The 26914-nt window shown below is 39.8% G+C and overlaps 1 long non-coding RNA gene across 1 annotated transcript in view; it reads right to left on the bottom strand.

Annotated features, from left to right (window-relative positions):
• The window catches only part of LOC149237844 (uncharacterized), a 78165-nt gene extending 52283 nt beyond the window's left edge, over window positions 1-25882 (bottom strand). The window contains exons 1-2 of the long non-coding RNA XR_016246329.1: window positions 24530-25882; window positions 18633-18746 (exon numbers count right to left, since the gene is read on the bottom strand). This is a non-coding gene — a long non-coding RNA (uncharacterized LOC149237844). The remainder of the gene's footprint in view (window positions 1-18632; window positions 18747-24529) is intronic.
• Between the last annotated feature and the right edge of the window lie 1032 nt (window positions 25883-26914).

Below are 26914 nucleotides of genomic sequence, written 5' to 3'. Positions count from 1 at the left end.
TAAAGAGTTACAACTACAACGTCCTAGTAAGTGTTCAGTATGTCACTCGCATCATGCAGACAGGCGAGGATTTTGAGCTCGTTTTTTGGATTATTTTTGTGCTTATACGGAATTGTTTTCCTTTTCAACAGAAACTTGAGGTGATTCCCAAACAAAGCTCGAGAACATAAAGAAGGTGGCGAACATTTTTGGGCAAATATAGCAGTCCAAAAAAAATTACTGGGTCATTTTGAGCTACAACAAGAAGGACACCCATGTTAGTAGTCAAAGAAGGCTTTGTACAGACTCAAGCAGGGACCCAAGGCATGGTATTCCGAGATTAATGGATACCAGATGAGTTTGGGCTTCACCAAGAGTGATACGGACCCTGACCTTTTCTTCATGGTTCTTGATGCTGATCCCTTGATCTTGGTGTTGTATGTGATGATTTGTTCCTTATTGGGGTAGAGAGTCCCATAGTTGGGTGCAAGAGGGAGTTGGCCTCAGAGTTCGAGATGAAGGATCTTGGCTTGAAGCATTATTTTTTGGGATTAAATGGGTGGCAGAGACCAGGCGAGATCTTCCTCGGACAAAGGAAGTACATTGTTCATATTTTGAGGAGATTCGGTATGATGGATTACAAGTACATGGCTAAACCTATGGTGACAAATCTAAAGAAGATGAGAGATTTTGCCTCAAACTCAGATTAGGTGGATCCCACTGTGTACAAGCAGTCGATTGAATCCTTGATGTACCAAGTTAACACTAGGCTAGATATTTGCGCCTATTCATGGTTGAGTTGAGGCATGTACATTGGGTTGCAACGAAGCATTTGTTGAGAGACTTGCGTGGTACAATTGGATATGGTTTGAGATATGTCTCAGGTGGTGAATTGAGGTTACACGGATATACTGATTCAGATTGCGTGCAGTGGATAGAAAGAGCACCTCGGGGTGCTACTTCAGCTTGGGATCAACTATGATATCCTGGTTTAGCGGGAAGTAGACTTTTGTCATACTCAGTATACCAGAGGCAGAGTATATCGCAGCCAATGTTGCAAGGCAAGAAGCAATAAAGCTTCGAAAGCTACTTGCAAGGGTATTTGATCAGGAGCTAGAGACAACCTTGATACATTGTGATAATCAAAGTTGTGTCAAGCTTTTGGAGAATCTAGTTTTTCATGACAAGTTGAAGCACATTGAGATCAAATATCACTTCATCTGATACATGGTGCAGAAGGGAGCAATGAAGCTCCAGTATATATCCACAAACGAGCAAATTGCGAACAATCTCTCCAAGCCTCTGTCTGGAATGAAGTTTATGTACTTCAAAAACAAGGTTGGCATGATGTTGAATGTCTCCCTCCTAGAGAGGGAGTGTTGATGTTTTTACAACATTGAGCAGACATTCTCCCATGGGGTCATGTTGATTTGACTAGTGGGGGAATGATGCATTCACCCATGGAGCCTTGTTGATTTGGCTAGAGGTGAATGTGTTGATTTTTCATGATCTTCTAATATGATAATTACTTTCCCATGATTTCTTCAATAATCCATCTCTAGTTGCATCATCATTAAGCAATTATACATGGAAAATCTCAACAATAAAACAATCATGACAGTAGGATCATGAAGAGACATCCAAACACAAGAGACACAAAATTTAACCCTGGGAAAACCCTAACTAGGGAAAAACCCAACAATCTTTTCTTAGGTAAATTCTTCAATTCAACAAAAGTACAATCGAAGTTTCATAAGACAGCCTGAAAACTCTTAGAGCTAGACAAGCCCTTCTCCCATAAACAACAGTTTCCTTTTCTACCTTGCTAGTCTCTCCACATGCCTGAGCCAGTTCGATCTTCTCTCCTTAACGTTTGAAGCTTCTCGATCCCCTCTAGACCTGAGGCTTGGTCTCAAAATAGGTTGTTATCTTCCTCTTGCTTATCTTGGCCGCCGAAAATTTAGGTTAAGGTCCCTTCTTATTAACTGAGGCTCTCAACCTCCTTTAGGGCTTCAGCCCTCCCACAGAAAAAAGAACTTCGTCCCTCTTAACTCAAAAATATTCCTTTTTGCATGAGTGAACAAAGATATTAGTAGATGATGATGCTCTGAATTGATGATTGAATGGAATAGGTCGAGTGCTCCTTTTATAGTGATTTGGAGTACCCCAAGACTTCTATAAAGATAACTTCAAAATCTTGTTCCAATCTTTTACAAGGATAATGTCAACATCCACAAGAACAACTATAAGATCTGCTTTAAATTTTCCCTAAGCAGACAAGGTCAAAATAACCCATAGAGTGATCTCAAGATGACCTCTGAAAGTGGTTGCCTTAACCAAGGCTGAATTTGGCCTCAGTAAAATTCGTATACAACTATAGAAAAGGTTCAAAAAATTTCTTCAAATGGAGGCAGCAAAAAAATTGTTCAATAATGCTTCAGACATAAGGTATAAATAAGCTTAAGAAATCTTACCAAAATTGTCAATAAGGCAGCTTTACAACAATGTCTATATAAGATAGCCAATACTCCAAGCTTGCTTCAGATAACTTTTAGGGCCTGGCCTATCGAAAAGATTTTCTTATAGTCCTTTGGATGCCATAACTAGGGTGTTGAATTTTCCTTAGGCCCTAGATCTCGTCTGAGGCTAATCATGCACGCAAACACACTAGGAACCCTCAACTTTTTAGCACCTTGCACAACAGAAATATTTAGCAGTGAAATTAATTAAGGCTAATCACGCACGCAAACACACTAAGAACCCTCAACTTTTTATCACCTTGCACAGAGGAAATCTTCAACAATGAAATTAATTAAGTACACAGAGATTTGAGCCCAAAGCTTGATTATTTTATTAATCCATCAATAAAAAAATCATGGGGCTCCCGTACCAAGGATCATCGCCCTCCATCACTAATACAGCTACTATACATAGTATACAAACTAGGGCCTGCAATCTGCTACTTCAAACATGTAATTTGCCCAATGACAAGACAAGAACAAATACACAACTTACTTGTTGGAGAAGCCCTTCTCCTTCAGCCCTTTCAATCCATATTTTCATTAACACCTAACAGGTCCTTTACCTCCTTTGACTACAAAGAAGCACCTCCTTGTACTTCCCTATCCACCAACTGCTCACTGAATATTTATTGCTCCAAAAACTTGCATATATCAGCTTCCAAGTAGGTTTTCTACTCAGTAGATTTTCCATTCAAAGCCATTGTGCATTTTTCCCTTATAGTAGTTGTTCACGACTTCATTTATGAACAAACTCTGAGATACAATACTTAGCAACTTAAAACTCCAACGCATTAACCCTTCACTGCCCTAGAACCATCTCTCTGCATCTGAAGTAACTTGCAGCTCTTGTTCCAAGGTTCTGAGACTAGTTTCGGCCTCACTCAGGGCTTGGCCTACCATAGGAAAAAAAGCGCAGCACTTGTGGCCCTTCGGCCCTCCACAGTAGTCTAATTTGTGGCTTGTAAGACCTCTTCCAATGGCTCGATCCTCTTCCTTATACATAGAACAATACACAGACCTCCCATATAATTTTGGTGGCTTAACTCAGCTTGAACAGACTTCAATTAGGGCAAAATTATACCCACAATCTCAGTGATATCTCCTCCTAAACTTGGTCTGGACAAAGCCTTATCAAGGCGCAGAAAACACAGATGAATCTCGGCCTTTTCCTGAGCAAACTCTGCCTTCCTTCCAGCACAAAATAGACCATAAACTTGCACAATTTCCTACTGCAACTCTCTGAGGTTCTTTGTCTTCTTCTTCAGCGCGATTTGCTTCTTTGAGATGAGTTACTATGGTGTTTTGGCTCTCAGCCCTCGACCCTTCCTCGGACTTTTGTTCATAACAGCTACTAGGAACATGGGACGGACTTCCACGTTGGCCTAAGATCAGGCTCTCAAAGCCTTAGCCTTACTCGCCAGTCGTTGGTGCCCTTGCTCCCTTGAGAGCCTTCTTAAAACAGGAGTATCTTGGCCTCCTTCAGCAAAACTTGGCCCTCCTAGGGCACTCTTAGTACAAGAGAGATCACACCTCTCTTGCACACAATGTGTGAGACCTCATCTTAGGCCTCCTTTATTTATCATTTTCCTTGGGTCACTTAGGAAACCTCTAGATCAAGGGTTTTAACCTTTGGACCCTTTAGAATGAATTTCTCTTTTGATCCTAAACCCACTAGTTTGGGTCCAAAACCCCAATTTGGTTAACTCGCCCAACAAACTTAATTTTGGCAGGTTATCCTTCCTCGAAAATACCTTCCGAGCTACCCAAAATCTAACACTTCCTATTAGTGAGGAAGGTATTTCCTTCACGCTTCTAGCTCCGTGACTTTCCTTGGATGCTCATGACCATCCTCGAATGAGTCATGACTTTCCTTGCATAGCCATACCCATGCTCGTATGTGCCACGACGTCTTTGTATTTGGCCAAGATTTGTCTTCCATGGTGCATGAATGTTCTCACATGCAACATGACTTTTCCAGTGTGATCCATGCTTGTCCTCGCAAGATCTACGACTTTCCTTGCACCACCATGAATGTTCTCTCATGGTATGTAGCTGACCTAGAATGGGATGAAAACTTCTCTATCTCATTAGAACCTGAAGATTCTGACTTCCATAGGGTAGTTGACAATCCTTCGCAGTCTCCCTTTGAAGCTAGACTCCCTTTAAGCCTACACAACCTCCACTGACTCACTTTTCCTTTTGTGCACACTCTGGCCCACGTACTCTTCAAAGAAGCTCTGATACCATGTTGAATTTTCCTTAGGCCCTAGATCTAGTTTGAGGCTAATCACGCACATAAATACACTAGGAACCCTCAACTTTCTAGCACTTTGCACAGCAAAAATCTTCAGCAGTGAAACCAATTAAATACACTGAGATTTGAGCCCAAAACTCGATTATTTTATTAATCCAACAATAAAAGAATCATGGGGCTCTCGAAACAAGGATCATGACCCTCGATCACTAGCATAGCTAGTATACATAGTATACAAACTAGGGCTTGCAATCTACTACTTAAAATCTGCAATCTGCCTAATGACGAGACAAGAACAAATACACAACTTAATTGTTTGAGAAGCCTCTCTCCTTCAGCCCTTTGAGTCCACATTTGCCTCAACACCTGGCAGGTCCTTTGCCTCCTTTGACTACGGAGAAACACCACCTTGTACTTGTTCGTCCACCAGTTGCTCACTGAGTATTTGTTGCTCCAAATACTTGTGTATATCAACTTCCAGGGAAGTCTGCTACTCACAATGGGTTTGCCATTGAAATCCATTGTACATTTAGCCCTTATAGTACGTTGTGAACAGACTTTGAGATACAATACTTAGCAACTCAAAACTCCAACACATTAGCCCCTTCGTTGCCCTATGCCATCTCTCTATAACTTAGGTAACTCACAACTCTTGTTCCAAGGTTTTGAGACTAGTTTCGACATCCCTCAGGGCTCGGCCCACCCACAGAAATACAACACAGCACTTGTGGCCTTTTGGCCCTCCATAGCAATATAATATGTGGCTTGTAATACCTCTTCCAATGGCTTGATCCTCTCCCTTATACACAAAACAATATGCAGACCTCCCACAGAATTTTAATGGCTTAACTCTGCTTGAACAGACTTCAGTTAGGGCACAAATCATACCCACAATCTTAGTGATATCTCCTCCTAAACTCAATCTGGGCAAAGCCCTATTAGGGCACAGAAAACACAAATGAATCTCAGGCTTTTCCTGAGTAAAATCGACCTTCCTTCCAACATGAAATAGACCATAAACTTGCACGATTTCCTACTGTGGCTCTATGAGGCTCTTTGTCTTCTTCTTGGGCTCGATTTGCTTCTTCGAGATGAGTTATTATGGTGTTTTGGCTCTGCCCTAGACCCTTCCTCAAACTTATGTTCACAACAACTAGCAGGAACATTGGACAGTCTTCCATGTTGGCCTTAGAACATGCCCTTAAACCCTCGACCTTACTCTTCATCCCTCGTTGCCCTTGCTCTCTTGACAACCTTCTTAAAACAAGAGTATCTCGACCTCCTTCAGCAAAACTCAACCCTCCTAGGGGACTCTTAACACAAGAGAGCTCACATCTCTCTTGCACAAAATGTGTGAGACCTCATCTTAAGACTCCTTTATTTATGCTTTTCCTTGGGTCACTTAGGAAACCTCTAGATCTAGGGTTTTAGCATCTTGACCTTTTAGAATAAATAATTATTTCTCTTTTTGTCTTAAACCTACTATTTTGGGTCGAAAACCCCACTTTGGAAAAATTGCCCAACTTCTTTGTTGGGGGTTGTCCTTTCTCAGAAAAACCTTTCGAGCTACCCAAAATCTAACATAGGGCATATATACTTGCCACAAAGATGCCCTAAAAAGAGACTTCGAATTTGTTGCCTCAAGAATAAGATACTCTTTAGATAGAATTAAGCCTCAGGAGCAAGATCAAAATTGCTCCAGATTTGCCCTAAAACAAATCCAATCAGAGCCCTTGGCCTCTTCATGGTTGATCCCTTATTCTTGCTCTAAAACCATGTTGATTTTTCATGATCTTCTAATACAATAATTACTTTCCAATGATTTCTTCATTAATCCATCTTAAGTTGTGTTCATCATTAAGCAATTATACATAGAAAATCTCACCAGTAAAACAATAATGACAATAGGATTACGAAGAGAAAACCAAACACAAGAGACACAAAACTTTACCTTGGGAAAACCATAACTAGGGAAAAACCCATAAATCTTTTCTTAGGAGAAATTCTTCAATTTAACAAAAGTACAATCTGAGTTTCATAACAAAACCCAGCCCTTCTCCCACAAACAACAATTTCTTTTTCTACCTCATTGGTCTCTCCACATGCCTGTGCCAACTCGATCTTCTCTTCTTAATGATTGAAGCTTCTCAGTCCCCTCTAGACCTGAGACCTGGTCTCAAAACAAGTTGTTGTCTTCCCCTTGCTTATCTCGGCTGCCAAGAATTTAGGTTAAGGTCCCTTCGGCTTACAAAAGGAGGCTCTCGACCTCTTCTAGGGCTTCAACCCTCCCACAAACGCAAGAATATATAGACACGAGAACTCCAGTCCTCTTAACTCATAAATCTTCCATTTTGCATGAGTGAACAGAGATACAAGTAGATGATGATCCTCTGAACTGATGATTGAATGGAGTAGGTCGAGTGCTCCTTTTATAGTGATTTGGAGTACCCCAAGAGGGGTGATCTTAATCTGGGCCGACTTCCCTTTTAGAGGCAAAATTCAAGATTTAAATTTATGTTTCTTTAGGAGCCGACTTGAGTAGTTTAGAATCAATTCAATTTCCCTCTTTTGGGTTCATTTGAATATCGACTACTGCTACAATAAAATCAACAGAATGGCCCAAGGGCTCCCATGGAGTCATGTTGATTTCACTAGTGGGGTAATGATACATTCACCTAAGAATCCATGCTGATTTGGCTAGGTCATGCTAATTTGGCCACGGGTGAATGGCTTAGGGGCAAACCTTCTCCTAAGAAGCCATGTTGATTTTGGCTAGGTCATGCTAATTTGACCAGGGAAGATACATTTAGCCATGGCGCCATGCTAATTTGGCTAGGGGTAAAATGGCCTGCGATACTCACATTGCCTACATCGGGATGGAGTGATTTATATAAATAGACGTGCATGTGAGGAGACACTACATCAACATCATGAACTTTTCTAATGGAGGAGAAATATGTTTTCAACTAAGAAGAATACCTCCCTCGTTAAGAGGGAGTGTTGATGTTGAAAAGTGTAAATAGGTTTGGTCTACATAATGACATGTAATTATGGTATTTGTAAATGATGAAATGAAAGAAACAAAATTATTTTTGCATGCCTTGCTTCATGGGTTTCATGAGCAAGAGATTTTATTTGTTAGTAGCTCCCATTGAGAGCTTTAGGATTTATCATTAAGTCAAAGAGTCAATGTCATGTATGAAGAGCTCTTCTTGAGCATGAGTCAATGTATATGAGTCTATGTATATGTCTAGATAGCCCTCCAATGACAAGCACTTGCCATCCTCTTCAAAGTCGGCCTCCAAACTGTGTGGAAGATCTCATGTCGGCTCACATCAATAGACACAACCATTCGCACTGTCATGTCGGCTTAAATATATGGGACAGACCATTATATATACATGGCTATGGTCTTCTCAAAAGGATTGAAGTAGAACACAGAACTTGGATACCTCTACAATTTCGGTGGGTAATTACAGTGAATAGAACTTTGCATCTCTGAGATTTTCGCATAGCAATTACAATGAAAAGTTCAGGTGATTTCGGTTGGGTAGCAGAAGAATAGAATTCAGATTTCCTCTGAAATTTTGGTGATCAACTACAAAACAATTCAATGTATCTCTCTGAGTGTTTTCAATAGACAAAAAGAAGTTTGTATGGTGGCACAGAAGGAAGTTCGAATGGGTACCTCTATGATTTCGCAAGAACAATGGCAGCAAGTAGTTCAAACTACCTTCAAGATCGGTGTGATTGTTCCAATGCCCTAAGCATAGTCACAAAGTTTGGGTGAAGGCTACATAGGTGAGTTTTGTTCATCTATGTAATTCAGATTACAGTGACAATGACAAGTAAAGGAGCAGTGAAGTAGATGAGAGAATTCATAGTGCACCACAGTCATACATTTCGGTACTATGGTGGTCATGACAACGTGAAAAAAGATCTTGATAAGACAGTGATATGAAGACAATGTCTTGATGGAAAGAAAGTCGAAGTGAAGGAAGAATCTCAAAGAAGAAAAGACAATCAAGAGAAGCAGTGTCTTGGTCTTGGAGTGGCTAATAGGTCAAGGGTCTTGGTCTTGGTATTCGTCAATTGGAATCTCTATAAGAAGAATTTGTGCATGCTTTCCTCTAAAAGAGTGAGAGGTTTTGGCCCTGGCTCATGCCTACATGATGTGTCTCTTGTGTATTTATGTTCATGCATTGGTTATTGTTTGATGAAGAAGAACACTAACAATCTAATATGAAGAAGATCCTAATCTAAAGAAGTAAAAAGCATTCACAAGCAGTCACTAATGAAAGAGAAATCCCCTTGTGATAATGCCCTAGATTTCTCAACAATTGATTTGTTGTGCAACATTGGGAGGTATTGTTGCGTGGCTAAAGGGTCTTCAAGTCAGCCCTAGATAAATTACGTAAATCTTTATTTTACTAAGACAAGTCGGACAACTAGTGAAGGGACATGTCCCTTGGTTTGTCACACCCCTTTGACATGTATAAATAAGACATTGTGATGTCTCATTTGAAAAACAAGCAAGAGCAAGTCTTCTCTCTCTCTCTTCATCATTTCTATTTCTCCCCTTGAGACCACACATGTGAGAAGTGTGACCAACGAGTTTGATTTATGTTTGAACAAATTTTGACCAGAATTCACCTAGTTGTTATTTGATCGAGTTGACCAGAATTTACTGAGCTTAACCTCAAAGGTGAGACCAGATTTGACCGCATGTCATTGACTGAATTTGACAGGAAGGCCGCATGTGCAGAATGTTGACCACGGGATTTCACTGCAAGGCTGAAGTTTGACCACAAGACCAAAGTTGACTGCAATCTAGTTTTGACCTTGTGATTGACTAGCTTTGACTTCTGTGTAGTTTGGCTGGTTTGACCAACATTTACCAGGTTTGACTGGTATTTGACTTAGATTATTGGCATAAATTTCTAGACAAAATGTTGATTTGTAAACCTTGTTGAAAAATAATTTCTCCTAAGAAATATTGTCAGGCTTTCTCCCAAGGATGGTTTTCCCGGGATAAAAATATTGTCTCTATTGTGCATGGTTGTCTTTCTATATGATCTTTTATTGTTTATACTACATTTACTATTGATATTTCCTGAGTGTAATTATTCAATAATAGCAGTGGTATTAAATACTCTGAAAAATCATTAGGAAATAATTATCTGGCAGAAAAATTGTTAATTTTAGGATAACAATGGTATGTTCTATGCTTAGAGCAATTTTACTTCAATTTCTTTATTAGCCCAAATATCAAAATCCAGTTCAGCAATCACTTCATCGTGATAGTAAAATGCAGATAGAACATAAACAATAAGAGTAGAAGACAAGCCAACACAAGAGGACACAAGATATGGCACCAGCCAGGGACAAACCCCAATGTGGGGAAACCCTCAATCAATTCTTCTAATAATTCTTCAAAAGCCTAGAGAAGAGAGAGTACAATTTACAATATTCAATTGCCCAATCTAATCAGTCAAAACAGAAGAAACAGAAAGCCCTAACCAAAAATTCAACGCTGGTCAACAGGGTTGAAATAGGCCTCCAAAACATCTTGGTCAACTCGACCTCCAACAACAAGATAATGTAGCCCAACACAGTCTGAAATTAACCAATCAAACCTGGTCAAATAAAGTCAACGTTGGTTAAAGTAAACCTTCTGAAATTTCGGCCTCCTGAAATTTCGATCAAATCTGGTCAACGCAGCAGCTAGAAAATCAAACCTTCCTTCGCACGTGTGGAGAGAGAAGCCCATAAATCTGTACCCAATGAAGATGAGAGAGAGAAAGATGAATGAGAGTGATGCCAAAATGAGGAGGCACCTTGTATTTATATGCAACGTTGAAGGTTGGAAGAGGTTAATTTGATCGTTGGCCGACCTTGACAATTTGTCCATAATCAAAATAAATTCATAACTTCATTTGTACATGTCAGAATGGGATGATCTTTAGATCAACCCTACGCCTCTCAGAAAGAGGAATCCAAGAAAAATATCAGTTTCCTCATAAGAGTTGTCCAAAGTAATGTTTGGCCCTAGTTGCCAAATTTAACACTCCCTCTCAACTAGGGAGAACATCACCTGCCAAATTGTCTGACAATTAGTACCATCCCCATCACTGCACTGCTCTGTTATGCTCTGTTGAACCATGAAGAGAGAAGAAATAATCGACAATGTATCATACAATTCTCTACTAACCCAAAGTCAGTGTCCAATAATAGAGAGTCTGTCATACCACTCTTAACCAACCCGAAGTCAATTTCCATTGATCCTAGATCAATATCAACATCCTAACATAGGGAATACGGTAGTACACAATGCGTCCATCGGTAGTACTATGGTCCCTATCCTCATTTCCCTACTCATTGGCCAAATAAGAGGTACTTCCCATGAGTCCTAGACTGCATGGGTAGGATGTGTCGACAAGAGAAGGTGAACCATTCATCCTGCTCATATGCCATAGGGGAGGGTGAGCCACTCATCCTATGCATATGCCACCATGGGGTATCACAAGGGAAGGTGAACCACTCACCCTGTAGATTGCGCACCAATAGAGGAGGGTGAACCACTCACCCTATGGTGGCTCATCACTCCAAGAAGTACCCCAAGCCCCCAGAGCTCAACATCTATCTCATATGAGACCCTCATAAGAGGGTCTCTCCACGACTCCAAGTCATTCACGGAAGGTCAAGAATTTGACCTTTCTCAGGGGCTTCGTAAGAATATCGGCAACCTGATCGTCAGTCCCAATGTGTTGGAGCCTTATTCCTCCCTGGTGTACCATATCTTGGATATAGTGGTACTTGATATCAATATGCTTGGAGCAGTCATGAAACACGGGATTCTCCAAAAGACGAATCCCACTCTGATTGTTGCAGAAGATAATGGTGGTATCCAGCAAATGTCCAAACAGCTCACTAAAGAGCTTCCTCAACCAAACAGTTTCACAAGAGGCCAAACTAGCAGCAATATATTCAGCCTTAGCAGTGTTCAAGGCAACCAACTTCTGCTTCCTGCTCATCCACGATATCGAACCAGAACCTAAAGAGAAGCAGCATCCAGATGTGCTTTTACGATCCACCACACTGTCAGCCCAATCTGCATCAGAGTAACCATGGAGGCCTCACATTCCCGGTAGTGTATCTCAGTGCATAAGTGATTGTGCCCCGAAGACATCTCAAGAGATTCTTGGCAGCAATTCAATGTATGTGATGAGGCTCGACCATAAACTGGCTCAATGTATTCACTGCAAAACATATGTTCGGACGGGAGTTCAACAAGAACATCAGGGCCCCACGAGTTGACGATACTTAGAAGGATTTCCCAAATCAGGCCCAGCAACACTTCCGCATAACTTCTTGAAGTTAAGTTCCATCGGAGTAATCACAGACTTGCAGTCCACCATCCCAAATATTACAAGTAGCTTCACAACATATTTTCCTTGAGAAAGGAAAATCTCCCCTGGCTTTTGCCACACCTCCAACCCTAGGAAGTAATGCATCAGTCCTAGGTCCTTCATCTCGAATTCGAAAGCCAACTCCCTCTTACATTGATGAATAAGAGGGTTTGCACCTGTCAAAAAGAGATCGTCCACATAGAGTACCAAGATGAGAGGTCTATCATTCTCAACCTTAAAATAAAGGTTCAGATCAGCTTCACTTCTCATAAATCCCAGCTTCATTAGATAGCTATCGATCCTCTCATACGAAGCCCAGGATGCTTGCTTCAACCCATAGAGGGCTTTCTTCAACTTGCATACATGTGACTAGCGATCTTGAACTTCGAACCCCTCATGTTGTTCCACATAGACTTCTTCCTTAAGTGAACCATGCAACAACGCAGTCTTGACATCCATCTGGTGTAGATTCCATCCTTGCGAGGCAGCAAGGGCTATAATCAAACGGATGGTGTAGTAAGCAACGGGTGCAATATCTCATCGTAATCTACACCTTCCTTTTAAAAGAAGCCTCAAGCAACAAATCTGGCCTTGAACTTCTCAGCACTTCCATCAGCACCATGCTTGACCTTGTAGAGCCATTTAGAGGTGACAACATATTTGTCCTAGGGTCTAGGGACCACATCCCAGACATCATTCTTCAAAATTGACTCGTACTCTTCATTCATAGCATCCTTCCATACTTGTTGCTTCACAACTTCTTCAAATGAGCAAGGTTCAGACTGAATAATGGTGCTCATAGCAGTTAAGTACCCTTGGTGCCTATTAGGCTTCTTGCTTTTATGAAATGTCCCCCTCGATGCAACATGTCTCTCGGCATCTTCGAGAGTTTCCCTCAGCCATGAGGGTCTCCTTTTGGAGGAGGAGGGCACATGAGGAGGAGGATCAATGGGATCCATCAGTCCTTCAGCATCAAGCATCTGCTCATCTGCGATTCTCCCTGCTTTCCGGAATCTACTTCTTTGTCCTTCCTTGGAAGAGGAAGGTTACTAATCTTCCCAAGGGCAGCATCCTCATCGAAAGTGACATCATGACTTATCTCCACTTCTCTTTGACCAGGCACATAGATTCTATATGCCTTAGAAGTTTCATTATAGCCCACAAATGTTCCTTTCTTCCCGAAAGCATTCAATTTGCTTTTGTTTTCTTTCGGCACATGAAAATATACTGGTCTACCAAAAATTCTAAAGTGAGAAACATCAAGTTTCTTACCAGTGAAAACTTCTTTGGGAGTCTTGGAATCCAACGCTTGATGAGGGCATCTATTTTGAACGTACACAGCAGTGTTGGCAGCTTCTCCCCATAGGAACTTTGGAAGTACTTGATCATGAAGCACGGCACAAGTGGCTTCTATAATGGAACAATTCTTCCTTTCAACAACACCATTTTGCTTAGGAGTATATGTGGTAGTAGTCTCCCTCTTAATGCCAGCTTCTCTACAATAATCTTTGAACTCATTTGATTCATATTCGGTTCCGTTATAGATCCTCAATATTTTGATCTACTTCCCAGTTTGATTTTCAACCAAAGCTTTGAAAGAACGAAACCATAAGAATACTTCGTCCTTCTTCTTCAAGAAATATATCCAAGTCTTGCGAGAGAAATCATCTATAAAGGTTGCATAATATAAGTATCCTCCCAATGTGTTCACAGGCATTGCACCAGATAGATCAGAATGAATCAATTGCAATATGTTAGTAGTCTTGCTATCACTTGAGGGGAATGGTCCCCTTGTATGCTTTCCTTCGGCACACCCCTGACAAACACCTTCATGTTCTACTTTAAATTCAGGCATACCTATCACCATCTTCCTTGCATCAAGTAGAGCCTTATAATGTAGATGAACAAACCTCCGGTGCCATAATTTAGATTGAAGTGATGTGTCGCAAGACATAGCTCCCAATGGGCTTTCTCCAACTTGATATAGGCTATCAACCCTAATGCATCTTTGAAAAACCCTAATACCACGTGCAAATGCATCTTTGAAATTTTTATTCCATACACATACCTTTCCATAGATGAATGCCACCTTGAATCCTTTGTCCTCCATCGCCGAGATAGACACTAGATTCTTCTTTAGATTGGGTACATATAGTACTTCTTGAAGATGAACGGTGTTACCTTGATTCAATTGAAGAGTAACATTGCCAACTCCCTTCACGGGATAGGTGGCATTATCTCCAAGGATAATTTCCAAATATCCTTCTCTATCAGATTTGAAAGAGCTTCCTTGTACCGGGTGATGTGCCTGGAGGCACCACTATCAATCAACCAATTTCCCAAAGTATCCAGAGGAGAGGCAGTGGAGACGGCAGATATAAGATAAAATTCCTTTTGCTTAGAATTTACAACATTAGACTCATCATGCCTGGAGTTTCTTGTTCTTTTAGAAGCTCGATCATTTCCAAGTTGAGTAGTGGACACATTCCTTTTCCCTTTGTTGTTGAACCTGCCATTCCTTTGATTGTTGTTGTTGCCCCTAGAATGATTGTGATCATCATCATGAGATGTGTCCCTTCTATTTGGACTCTCCCTAGCATAGTGACCAAACTTGTTGCAAAGGAAGCATCTTCCCTTCCTTCCATTTTTGAATCCCGGTCTTCCTTGACTTTGCTTCTTTGAACCTGCATTGTTCTTCTTCTTGGCATGAGCAGAGAATACGATAGGATTATTCTTATTCGAAGGCATCTCCAATTCCATCATCCTTGTTTCTTCTTGAGAACATCTAGTCAGCAATTCTTCATAACATGGAATTTTGTCGTTATTGAGAATAGTAGTGTTGAACACATGCCATTAAGGAGGAAGACCTCCAAGGGCAATGAGAGTGAGCTCCCTATCAGCAATAGCTTCACCAATCAAAAGAAGATCATTTTTTATCTCGGTAATCTTCATGAAGTAGGATTGAATATCCTTTTCCCTTCTTTATATCCTTCAGCTTGTTCTTGAGGAAAAGAATTTGATTTGCATTGCTAGATTTGAACATGCCAACCAACATGTCATATATCTCCATTGATGTATTCAAATCGGAGTTGTAAACAACAAATTGCTTATGAATAGAATCCCTGATGATCTTCCTGGCTTTGACTTCACCCTTCTTATAATTGGTTTTAGCAGCAACTGGTGCATTAGAAGGAGGTTCCGGAATCTTTCCCTGAACATAATCCATGACATCTTGCTCTTCTAAAGTCAAATCAAGATACATCTTCCATGTGTGATAATCAGACTTGAAGTAGGATGTGGAGGCCATTGAGACTCGTTCTTGATCAATGATTTCTCCTCTTAGTGATTGCTCTTCACTCTTGCTTGGGCTTTGTCTTCACCTCAGCTCTGATTCCATGTTAATTTTACAATAACAATGGTATGTTCTATGCTTAGAGCAATTTTACTTCAATTTCTTTACTAGCCCAATATCAAAATCCAGTTCAGCAATCACTTCATCATGATAGTAAAATGCAGATAGAACATAAACAATAACAGTAGAAGACAAGCCAACACAATAGGATACAAGATATGGCACCAGCCAGGGACAAACCCCAATCTGATCAATCAAAACAACAGAAACAGAAAGCCCTAACCAAAAAGTCAACGTTGGTCAATAGGGTTGAAATAGACCTCCAAAACAGCGCAGTCAACCTTGGTCAACTCGACCTCCAACAGCAAGATAATGCAACCCAAAACAGTCTGAAATTAACCGACGAACCTGGTCAACTAAAGTCAATGCAACAACCAGAACTAGGGTAGTCAATGCTGGTCAACGCATGGGTCAAACCGCCTCAGATTTTGTGCCAAAAGTTGCGGCCTGCCCAAACAGTAGTCTCCCTCACAAAACCAAAGTCAAGGCTGGTCAAAGTCAGCCTCCTGAAATTTCAATCAAATTTGGTCAACGCAGCAACTAAAAGATCAAACCTTCCTTCGCACATGTGGAGAGAGAGAAGCCCAAAAATCTGTACCCAATCAAGATGAGAGAGAGAAAGATGAATGAGAGTGATGCCAAAATGATGAGGAGGTACCTTGTATTTATATGCAACGTTGAAGGTTGGAGGAGGCTAATTTGATTGCTAGCCGACCTTGACAATTTGTCCATAATCAAAATAAATTCATAACTTCATTTGTACATGTCAGAATGGGATGATCTTTAGATCAATCCTACACCTCTTGGAAAGAAGAAGAAAAAAATATCAGCAGTCCAAAGTGATGTTTGGCCCTAGTTGCCAAATTTAACAAAAATGTACACTATTGCACACCTTGTAGAATTTCAACGAAAGTTAGGAAAATAAAGCAACTCCCAATTATCTAGTTATTGTGAACACTTTCTAGAGTGAACATGAAAGCATATTAGAGAGGGATATTGACAATACAAAACCTTCTTGCCTAAAGAAACCCATAAAATCAACTAAATATGAACCATTGGCCACAGATAACTAAAAATAGTGGTTTGAGGGCATATTAGGTTGTAATTCCATACCAAGTAAAAATTTTGGGCTTATAGTTATTACAGGAAAAACTACGACCAACAAACCCTGAAATCCATGATATCAAGGCAAAATCAAAGCTCTATTCTGAGGATTCAAAGTACTATGGGGAAGCATCATTTTTTCTTCCCATGACTATTGATAAATATACCATACCCTATGTCAGGTAGCATGCAAAAGTGGATGTCTCTAAAGATTCAGGTGAAGATATCTTGATTGAAATAGTTGGCAAGGTATAGAAGAAAAAACTTAATTATGAACAAGTAGCCTTGAAATGTAGAAGATGCATTGAGTATGGTGGCTTCATGTCCAACATAAAAAATGGATGCTAAAATCTTCCAAGAATCTTTTAAGAAAAAAGATACGAAAGTGGAATAGATATCCCACCTTGTAGATAGGTGTTGAATAACTGGCGAATGGGTTTTTGAGGCACATAAAAATGTTTCCGATTCAATATTCATATTAAAAGTATTGCTGATATGAAAACCCTGCAGGTATGCCACAATAAATACCACTTGAGGTACTAAAGCAAGTGCATTTCTTTATAGAAATCAATGTGGTACTGCCTTGAAACATTTTCAGACCATATGAATATATCCCACATGTGGGAAATATGCTTTGTAGTATGTAAGGAAGGAAACATATTTTCGAGCCATACAGCATCCATCAGATGCATTTCAAACACTAAATATACCTATTTTGACTTGATTTAACTAGGTTTGCCAAAAAATATTGGCAATTAATGGTAATGTTAAATTCTTAAAGTAAAAGTTGGCACTTCCTTTATCTTTCCATTTTCTTTATATTTCTTTTGGGATTTCCTTTATCTTTTCTTTGTATCCTTTAAGAATTTTTAACATTACCATTAATTAGTTTTAGCATTTTCTTTATCTTTTCTTTTTATCTTTTTACTTGAATTTTTAACATTACCATTGATTATTTCAATATGTTTGCTAGTGGTTACGACCTCATCAGACTTCATATGAAGAATGTAGAATTTCATATCCCATTCAAAAATCAGCAAACTTAACAGCTGTCAGGATTTCAAGATTGGTAGGATTGTAACATTTTCATTGAATTCTATCATGTATGAGGGTATGATATTAGCATTCAATCAAGAGAATAAAGCCCTTTATGTTCCCCGATGTTGGTGTTGTGGATTGTTGAATTCCTCTGCCATGGGTACCACTTGCTTAAATCAAAATCATTGGTTAGGAAACTTAAGCTTTTCATACCAAATGTTAAGGCTTTGATTAGGTGGTTTCATCAAAACGGGGTAGAGTTCGCTGATTTCCCTACAGGATCAAAGTAGATGTAATGGCTAGACAAGAGGCAAAGTGTGATACTAATGACAAAAATCCCAGAATAAACGATGGTGGAACATTACTTATTTATGTATGTCATTTGGATGGTCTTGCTCATTTATCCATAATTCTTTCTTTCAAGATTTCAATATAATGTGCTCTTTATATGCACATAAACATACATACATACATGTATATAGCATTTCCTTGTTTCGAAATTTTTGGGAAGGCACATTTCCAGCATGTTTTCATTTCAGAAACTCGTACTCGTTTCCCTCTAACATGAAACTCAGCCCTACACTCTCTTCACATAAACACCTTATTCTCCATGAAACAGATAAAAGCATAAGACCTAAATTTTGTTTTTCTGGTTCTGATTCAAAAAACCAAGCACCCCAAACAATTTTTACAGAAGAAAGTCATTGGAACTTAAGACACTAAAACAACTCCCAACTATATAGTAACTATAAGCATTCCCTACAGTCAACATAAAGCATATTACAGAAGGATACTTAAATACAAAAACTTCTGGCCTAAAAACAATCATAAAATTAATCAAATATGAACCACAGGCCACAAATATCAATTCAATATTTTAAAAACAGGAGTTTGAGGAGGTGATAACTCCATACCAGGGAAAAAAATTTGACCTTCTAGTTATCACAGGTGAAATTATGACCAAACCCTGTATTCCACAATATCAAGGCGAAATTGGAGCTCCACTGTGAAGATTCAAAGATGGGTTTCTGAAGCACATAAAAACATTTCCAATTCAATTCTTATACAAATATAATTTAGATATTAAAACCCTGCACTTTCTTCACATGAACACATTATCCTCCATGAAATAGATGAAAGCACAACATCTACATTTTGCTTTTCTAGTACTAATTCAACCAATCCAATTCCCCACAAGAAAATTTTATAGATAAAAGCAACTAAAAGTTAAAAAATTAAAACAACTCCCAATCTATAAACACTTCCTAGAGTGAAGGTGAAAGCATATTAGAGAGGGATACTTACAATCCATATCCTTCTTGCCTGATGAAATTCATAAAATCAACTAAATATGAAACACTGGCCACAAATAATCTAAAAACAGTGGTTCGAGGTCATATTAGGGTGTAACTCCATACCAAGTCAAAATTTTGGGCTTCTAGTTATTACAGGCAAAACTCAACCAACAGACCCCAAAATCCGTGATATCAAGGTGAAATTGGAGCTCTACTGTGAGGATTCCAAATTTTATTTTTTCTTCCCATAAACTAGTGGTAGATATATCACCACCTATGCCAAGTTGTGTACAACGGTGGATGTCTCTAAATACTTGGATGAAGACAGCTTAATTGAAATAGTTGGCAAGCTCTAGAAGAAAAAAACTTATGCTTTGAGTATGGTGGCTTCGTGTCCAACACAAAGAATGGATGCTAAAAAATCTTCCAAGAATCCCTAAGGAAAAAAGATAGGAGTGGATGGCTCCTCCATGAATGATAAAATATTAGAAAAAGAAACCCTGGCAACAAAAATAAATCTGAAGCGGAAGTTGCTAGCTTGAAGCAGATTATGCTAACCCCCCAACCTAATATTCCCTCTAGGAAAGAACACGAATGGGGGTGAATTCAAGTCAAGAAGTAAAAGGGAAAAGGGCATCAAATCCAATGAAGCAATCTTCCCATTTGGATCAGGGGGTTTGGATCCCATAGAATCCATCGGTACAGCAACCAATAAAGGTAAACCATTGGACAAATCCAAAAAGGAGATATTCAGAATATCAAAGACATGCGGTTTCAAAGGAATTGAGATCAGATAAGACATAAACAATCCTCACATTGGGATCAGAAGGTTTTGACCCTGTAGAGATAAGCAGCATTGCAACCAAGAGAGTAAAATCATTGGACAACTATAAAAAGGAGATTTTCAAAAAACAAACGACATTTAGTTAGGGAACTGAGAACAGGTATGACATACTAAGATACTTGTTTTTCTTAGTTTTGACTAATTGTGTATTTCCCTTCAGGGATATAGCTGGGGCAATAAATATGCAACAATTTCTTCTATTGCAGATGGTATTTTATTAAAAAATTTAAAGCATTACTTGTACAACATATATTAATGGTTGAGGGAAGCATTCTCTCTCTCTTTGTGCGTATATATAAAAAGAACATTGGAGTATTTTACTGTATTTCAATTTTGATATGGAAACTATTTCAATGAAAAATAATGGGAAATTCATATGAAAATGCTACTCTCATTAAACCTGTTCTCGTGCTTTGTCCTAATTTTATCACAATCTCATAGCAAAGGTTTTGAGACAAGCCTTAGCAATATGTCTGAGAGCTGCTGCAAAAGAGTGCCCGCTTGTTCACAAGAGTAATGCCACGTTAGCATGCATTTTAATACAACAGATATTCTTGAATCAAAATTTTGCATAACACAAGGGAAATTAGGAGGATACACCAATTCCACCTTTCTTGCCCTCATACCCAAGGAAAATCGGCCCTCTTCTTTTTCCAGATTCCGACCCATTTCCCTCTGCAATTCTTCCTACAAAATTCTATCCAAAATTTTAGCTACCAGACTCAAACCCCTTCTTCCCTCCTTGATATCTGAAAATCAAGGAGGTTTCCTGCCCAACAGACATATCACTGACTCCATCCTTCTTGTTCAAGAAGCCATCCACTCGAGTTTATCCAGGAAAGAGAAAGGATTTGTCCTAAAGCTCGATCTGGCGAACGCCTTCGATAGAGTAAGGCACTCCTTCCTTATTGTTGTCCTAAAAAAGATGGGCTTCGAGACCCCCTTCATTAATATTATTGTTGCTTGCATCTCTGGGCCCTGGATCTCCCCCCTGATCAACGGTAGGCCAGGTGAAGCATTCCAATCCTCCCGGGGGCTCAGACAGGGCTGTCCCCTCTCTCCCTACCTCTTCATCCTCATGGCAGAATCCTTCAGTCAAGCATTGGACCACAATCGGAGAGTGGGCCTTATAACCGGTATCAAATTTGGGAATGGAGCAAAAAACATTAACCACTCATAGTTTGTTGATGATACCTTATTAATTGGGGGAGCCTCCACCACAATAGCAAGGAGATTCAAGAAACTTCTTGACCAATTTATGGGGTACTCCGGAGGCCTGGTCAATCAGCTCAAAAGCTGTATTTACGGATGGAACACTTCAAATCAGGTTATCCACAGCATTGCAAACATATTTGGTGTCACATGCAATCTGGAATGGACCCACTTTTCCTATCTGGGCATGCCAGTGAGCTTGGGGCCTTTGAAGGCCGAAACTTGGAACGAAATCATTGACAAGGTAAAGAGGAAAGTGCAGCAATGGGGAACAATGTGGCTCAACCCAGCAGGCAGGCTCATTCTCCTTAAATCAGGTATCACTTCCCTTCCCCTCTATCGTTTTTCTCTATATCAAGCTCCTGCTACTTTTCACCATAAATTGGAAGTTGCACTTCGCCACTTCCTTTGGCAAGGGGGGAAGAACGATAAAAGCAAGTTTAATTTAGTCAGCTGGAAGCATGTTATTCAAACCCAAGATAGAGGAGGTCTTGGTATTAGATCACCAAAGTTCTTAAATCTGGCCTTTGGTGCGAAAATTGTATGGAGATTAATAACAGGACCTTCATCGTGGTGGAAAAAGGTGCTGGAGGTCAAATATCTAAACTTCCCCAGGCAGCAACTCCTTGACTCCAATATCCCCAACAGAGACTCCACTAAAATCTGGAGATTATGCAAGAAGGCCCTTCCTCTTATGATTCAAAATATTTCGAAAGTTCCAGGGGGGGAACCAGCATTAATTTTGGAACTGACAAAATCCTGGGCCAACAACCCTTGGCCATTCCCGTCATCAAATTTTTCAACAATAGAGGTATCCATCATCTGGCTCAAATTTCTAGTTGGGATCCTCATTCCCATGTCTGGACTGGTTGGTCCTTTCCTGAAATCCCCAATGCTTTAGATCCTAGTCTCAGCTACCTGAAGACGCTCCTCCACAGTAAGGCTCCCATCAAGGAAGGTGAAATGGATGGTTTTCGTTGGGACTCAACAGGAACAAACTATACAGTCAGAGTAGGCCATCAACATCTTTGCAACAGCACCTTTCAGATGAGTTTGTGGAACCACTGGAAAATTGTTTGGCGAACAGAGGCTCCTCCAAAAATAAAAAATTTTATATGGCTTTTGCTGAAAGGCAAAATCTTAACAGCAGAGAATCTAAAAAGAAGAGGCATTAACGGCCCATCCAGATGCCCCAACTGTTGCAAGGCCGAGGAAACGATGCATCATCTATTCATAGAATGCCCCTTTGCTGTTGATTGTTGGGAAAAGATGTCCTCCACAGGTAATTTAAACTGGGAACCTCAGCATACCATAGCTGAGACAATCTACAAATGGAGAAAATGTTGCCCCTGGAAAGAAAAAAGAAGCAACTTGGTGAAGAGAGTATGGAACACTCTCCCCCACACTTTGCTATGGCGAATCTGGCTAGCTAGAAATCGAAAAATTTTCCAAGACAAGAGCTCAAATACACAAATAATCTGCAGCAAAGCCAAAACCCTTGCTCTGGAAACTATCTCAATCAACACCACTGGAAAGATCGATGCAACAAAATATAGTGTAGAGGAGCGAGATTTCATAAGTTACATTCTGGAAAAAAATCACAATGCACAGGAAGCTAGCAGGAGGGAGGCACAGAGCAAAGTAGAAGTCAGCTCATGGAAAGTTAGATTAAAAGAAGAGGAGTTCGCCAACTGGATACAAAACTGCAACTCCTTGGGGCATCCAAATCAAATCCTGGTACAGCTGGAGCAGGAGGGCTGATTTTTAACGCCAATGGGGAGTGCATTCTCCATTATGAGTGGGGCCTAGGGAAGGTTTCAAATAATAGAGCTGAAGCATTAGCTCTGTTTCAGGGCCTAACTCAGTTAGGCAAACTAGGAATAAAGAAGGCGAAGGTATTCGGGGACTCCTCTGTTGTCATCCGCTTAATGGTCCATCAGCAGAGCTCTCCCAACACCCTTCTACAGCAGATAAACAGGCGCAACCAAATTCTGCATCAGGCAATGGATGACATTCAATATCACCATATTCTTCGTAACCTTAATAAGAGGGCCGATGACCGCGCCAACAGTGCGTGTGGAAGGCCAGTTGGCGTCCTAAGCTGCAACTCCAAGGAGACTTACCAACCTTTGCCATGACTCCAAATAATCTCATTAGCGTCAAGCACAAAAACAATGATAGAATCGATGCGAATCATGTTCCTCGGGCTGTCAATAGGATAGCTTACTGCAGCAGGATATTGAAAAGATATGGTATCCATAAAACACTCATTAATTTTGATAATCTCAACATCTCAGCCGGCAGACGTCCCCTCAGATCCGATTCATGGATCCTCCAGGACATTTCCCCGATCTTCCAGCAGGATCCCCTCCTCCATCCCGTGACTGGCTGGCCCCTTTCCCGCCCCTCCTCTCTTCAGCTTCCCCCTATATTTCTCCCCCTTTCCTATTTCATCAGCGCTAAGTTTGTCATTGCTTCCAAGCGTTTTTGTTCTCTGGCGATTTTTCGTGTGCTGTATTGTTTTTTGATCCTTCGCTTCTGCCTCAGAGATAGCCTCTGCCCTCTCTGTAGCGATCCGACCCTCTGGACAGTCCTATTTTGTTTTATCCGTTTGATTGTCCGCGTCTCCAGGCGGTTTCAGGCCTTCAAGTGCCCAGCTTCGTGGTTTGTTGCTACCATCCCCTCTGTCCCCGGTGCTGTTTCAACTTTCGTCCGCACCCGCTCCTTATCTCATTCACCCCCTGCAGCAAATATGGCACGCAATGAGGATTGTCTGCACTGCGCGGACCTGCAAGTTGAGTTAGAAGAAGTCAGGGCTCAGCAGCGTATCTTGGAGAATCAGCAGAGGATCTTGGAGACGAGAATTGAAGACCAGAATCGCATCATCAATGATAAATACCGAGCTGAAATCGACCTCTTCCTGCATAGGGTCGCCTCTCTTCATGAACAGTTCAGCCATTTGTCAAACCGATGCAGTCATGCTGAAGAGTCGATTTCGATCCTGCAGTATATGATGGATAAGCGAAACCAGGCAGCCCCTAGTTCCTCAAGTGCCAAGCAGGCAGAACCGGATCAAAATCCGGAGGAATCCACCGCAAGGCAAATTAGTCACATAGAAATAGATTAAAAATGTTTTGCAAATGTGAATTTTGGTTGTTCCAATATGTAAGAAGTTATAGTAGCTCAGGTAATTTTAGAAGTAGAACAAGCAGGAAAAGGATCAAGGAGAGATCCTTATTTTGTAACTCCTCTGATCCAAGCTGCCAGCGGTATCTAATGTATCTCAGGAGCTCTGACTCCTCTCTTTTTCAGCGATTAATATAGCAACCGATTTTGTTAAAAAAAAAAAATTGCATAACACGTTCGGAGTCGCACTTATATGATTGTAAAATCTTTTGAATCAGGCAACGAAGGAATATTCATTGATAAAGAAAAAGCTGGCCGTGAAGACCATGTTTACCTCTAAGCAATGGCTATTGCAAAACCAATTTCCTGTAGTACAACATGGCAATTGCACTGGAAATGAAGACAGCCGTGATCGACGATTGTGCCAACGGCAATTTTATGCCACATCGGCCAGCTCCGCTACAACTGCTTATCCTTGATTTTCTTCAAGCACCATCAAGACTAACATTGCTTATGAAATCATATTTTAATAAATGGGCATTGTGCTGTCGAATATAAGCTAGCAAAACCGCAAGATTTATATGCCTGACTGTGCCTATAACCTACAACTCATCCTGAATCTGTCTCATGATAGAAGTACTCATCATATCATGGGATTACTTAGAAACAATCATTCCATTATCAAGTTTGGCCTTATAATCCATTCCGTTGAATCCGACCCTGGCAAGGTCTGCTTCGTCTAGGCTACCCTCGTGTCCTAAATGATAGCATCTTGGAATCGATCCTAGAATCAAATTGAAATGGACTCCTTTATCAGAAGCATCGTGTTGATATATATCACAACGGCCATCATAACACATGCTACAACCCCAGCACCTACAAAACCAGTAAGGCTGCCTAAGTCAATGCCCAGAACAATCATCTTGGACTTACTTTTTACATTATATGCATTCGGAAGCCTGGAAGGATACGGGAACTGTGCTGATATTTAATTCTCCACAACAACATATGGTACCCCAAACTTCTCCTAAACCCGTCATTATGATTCAGTGACGAAATACCCAAGTGATTATTGCCCATTTTTCTGGGCTGAAAGGAGCCCCTACCCTTAATCCAATAGACGCACCATACTCGCATCCATATATGCATATAGATCATTGTCCTGGGGCATAAAGTTCTAATTCTCATAATTTCTATTTTATTTCCGCATCTTGAAAGAACAGAAAGTAGATTTTAGGCTTCTTAAAATGAGTAATGTCAATGGAACCCTCCCTGCCTCGAAGCTTTGTGACGCCATGGAAATCAGACTCTCCGGAGTCTCTCCTTCGTATGCATGTGACATCCAAATGGGTTGAACGCTAGGGTTTAGCGGTTGACAAACAATCCTCGATGCTTTGTGTTGTCCTCCACTGTTGCCGCCAAGCACCAGTCAATTCTCTGTAACATGCATTCTTTGTTTGCCGCACGGGAAATTTCCATGACCCGATTCAAACTCTGTTGCAATTGCCAAAAGGTTTCCAAGGCTTCCAGAGATGACCTACGTCTACCAAAACTTTCCAAGTTTTCTGTGCTTTTGTGCTTTTCTTTCAAAAACTTAGCGTTGAGCCTTCAAAATGTAACATCATTGGCAGAGCGCTCTCTGGACAAATTTAATCACTCGATCGTTGCGCCACTGACATTTACCCATTTTTCCTTTTCTACGGTTAAATATATTTCTCATTTATGTACTTATTTTTCCTTTACTATCAAATATGTTTCAATAAATTCGATGAAAAAAAAATGTTTCTATAAATTCGATTTTCTCATTGCAGTGTGAACATGTATATTTTTCATCTGTGAACATGTTTTTTATCTCATTTTAATATTTATTTAAAAAAGTCATTTTAATGTGAAGAAATTAAATATATAAAATATATACATGTTAAAGATTGGTATTACTTATTGATGGCAAAAGTAAAAAATAATAAAAAATAAAATTTTTTATTCTAATTATATTTTATTTTTAAACCATAGTAAATGGATAAAAAAGTTTTATTAATTAATGTTGAAAATATTCTAGTATTATAACCATCATATTATGTGTTCTATATACCCCAACAATTTTTGTACTAAATTTAAAGGCATGTCATATGGCGACAATGCATTGTAACTTAAGTTTTGTGAATTTTTGTCATGTATTTCATTGTTTAAATAAATATCACCAAATGTTATTGGGTAATTTAAATCTATAACTTTAAGGGGTCGGCTTTCACTCCTAGCAAATGTCTCTCGGTATTTGACCATTGGCATGTTTTCTTACATCTAAGGAATGCAAACTTTTAGTCAAACAAAAGTTATTTTAGGCTATACTCCAAGACCAAATTCACTACTTACAAATAGAAGAAAAGAATTTAATTCATAGGAGAAATAATAATAAAAACATAAATTATTACTTTATTGCACACAATCAACATGAATGTTCTTAAAAGTGTGTTGTTGTTCCATGATGGTCACTACAAAGAAATTACTTGGTGTTTCTACCATAGTACCTAATTTTTTAATAAAATAAGTAGAATTACCCATCAATTTGTATTAGTCGTGATAAGATATACTTGATTTATGTTCTCTTTATTGTTCATCCTTTCGCATAGATTAGACAATGAAGTCTGTGTTTTTGTTGCCAAGTCCTAACTCCATAATAGTTTACAATGTATGTTATTTTAGTTTCAACCTTCAACTT

This window comes from Pinus tabuliformis, chromosome 8 (assembly GCF_031772625.1).
Source record: "Pinus tabuliformis cultivar Carrire ecotype Pingquan chromosome 8, CPIR1, whole genome shotgun sequence".
In the NCBI taxonomy this organism is placed as follows: Eukaryota; Viridiplantae; Streptophyta; class Pinopsida; order Pinales; family Pinaceae; genus Pinus; species Pinus tabuliformis.
Note: the sequence above shows the minus strand (reverse complement) of the source record. Positions and strands in the feature narration are given on the sequence as shown.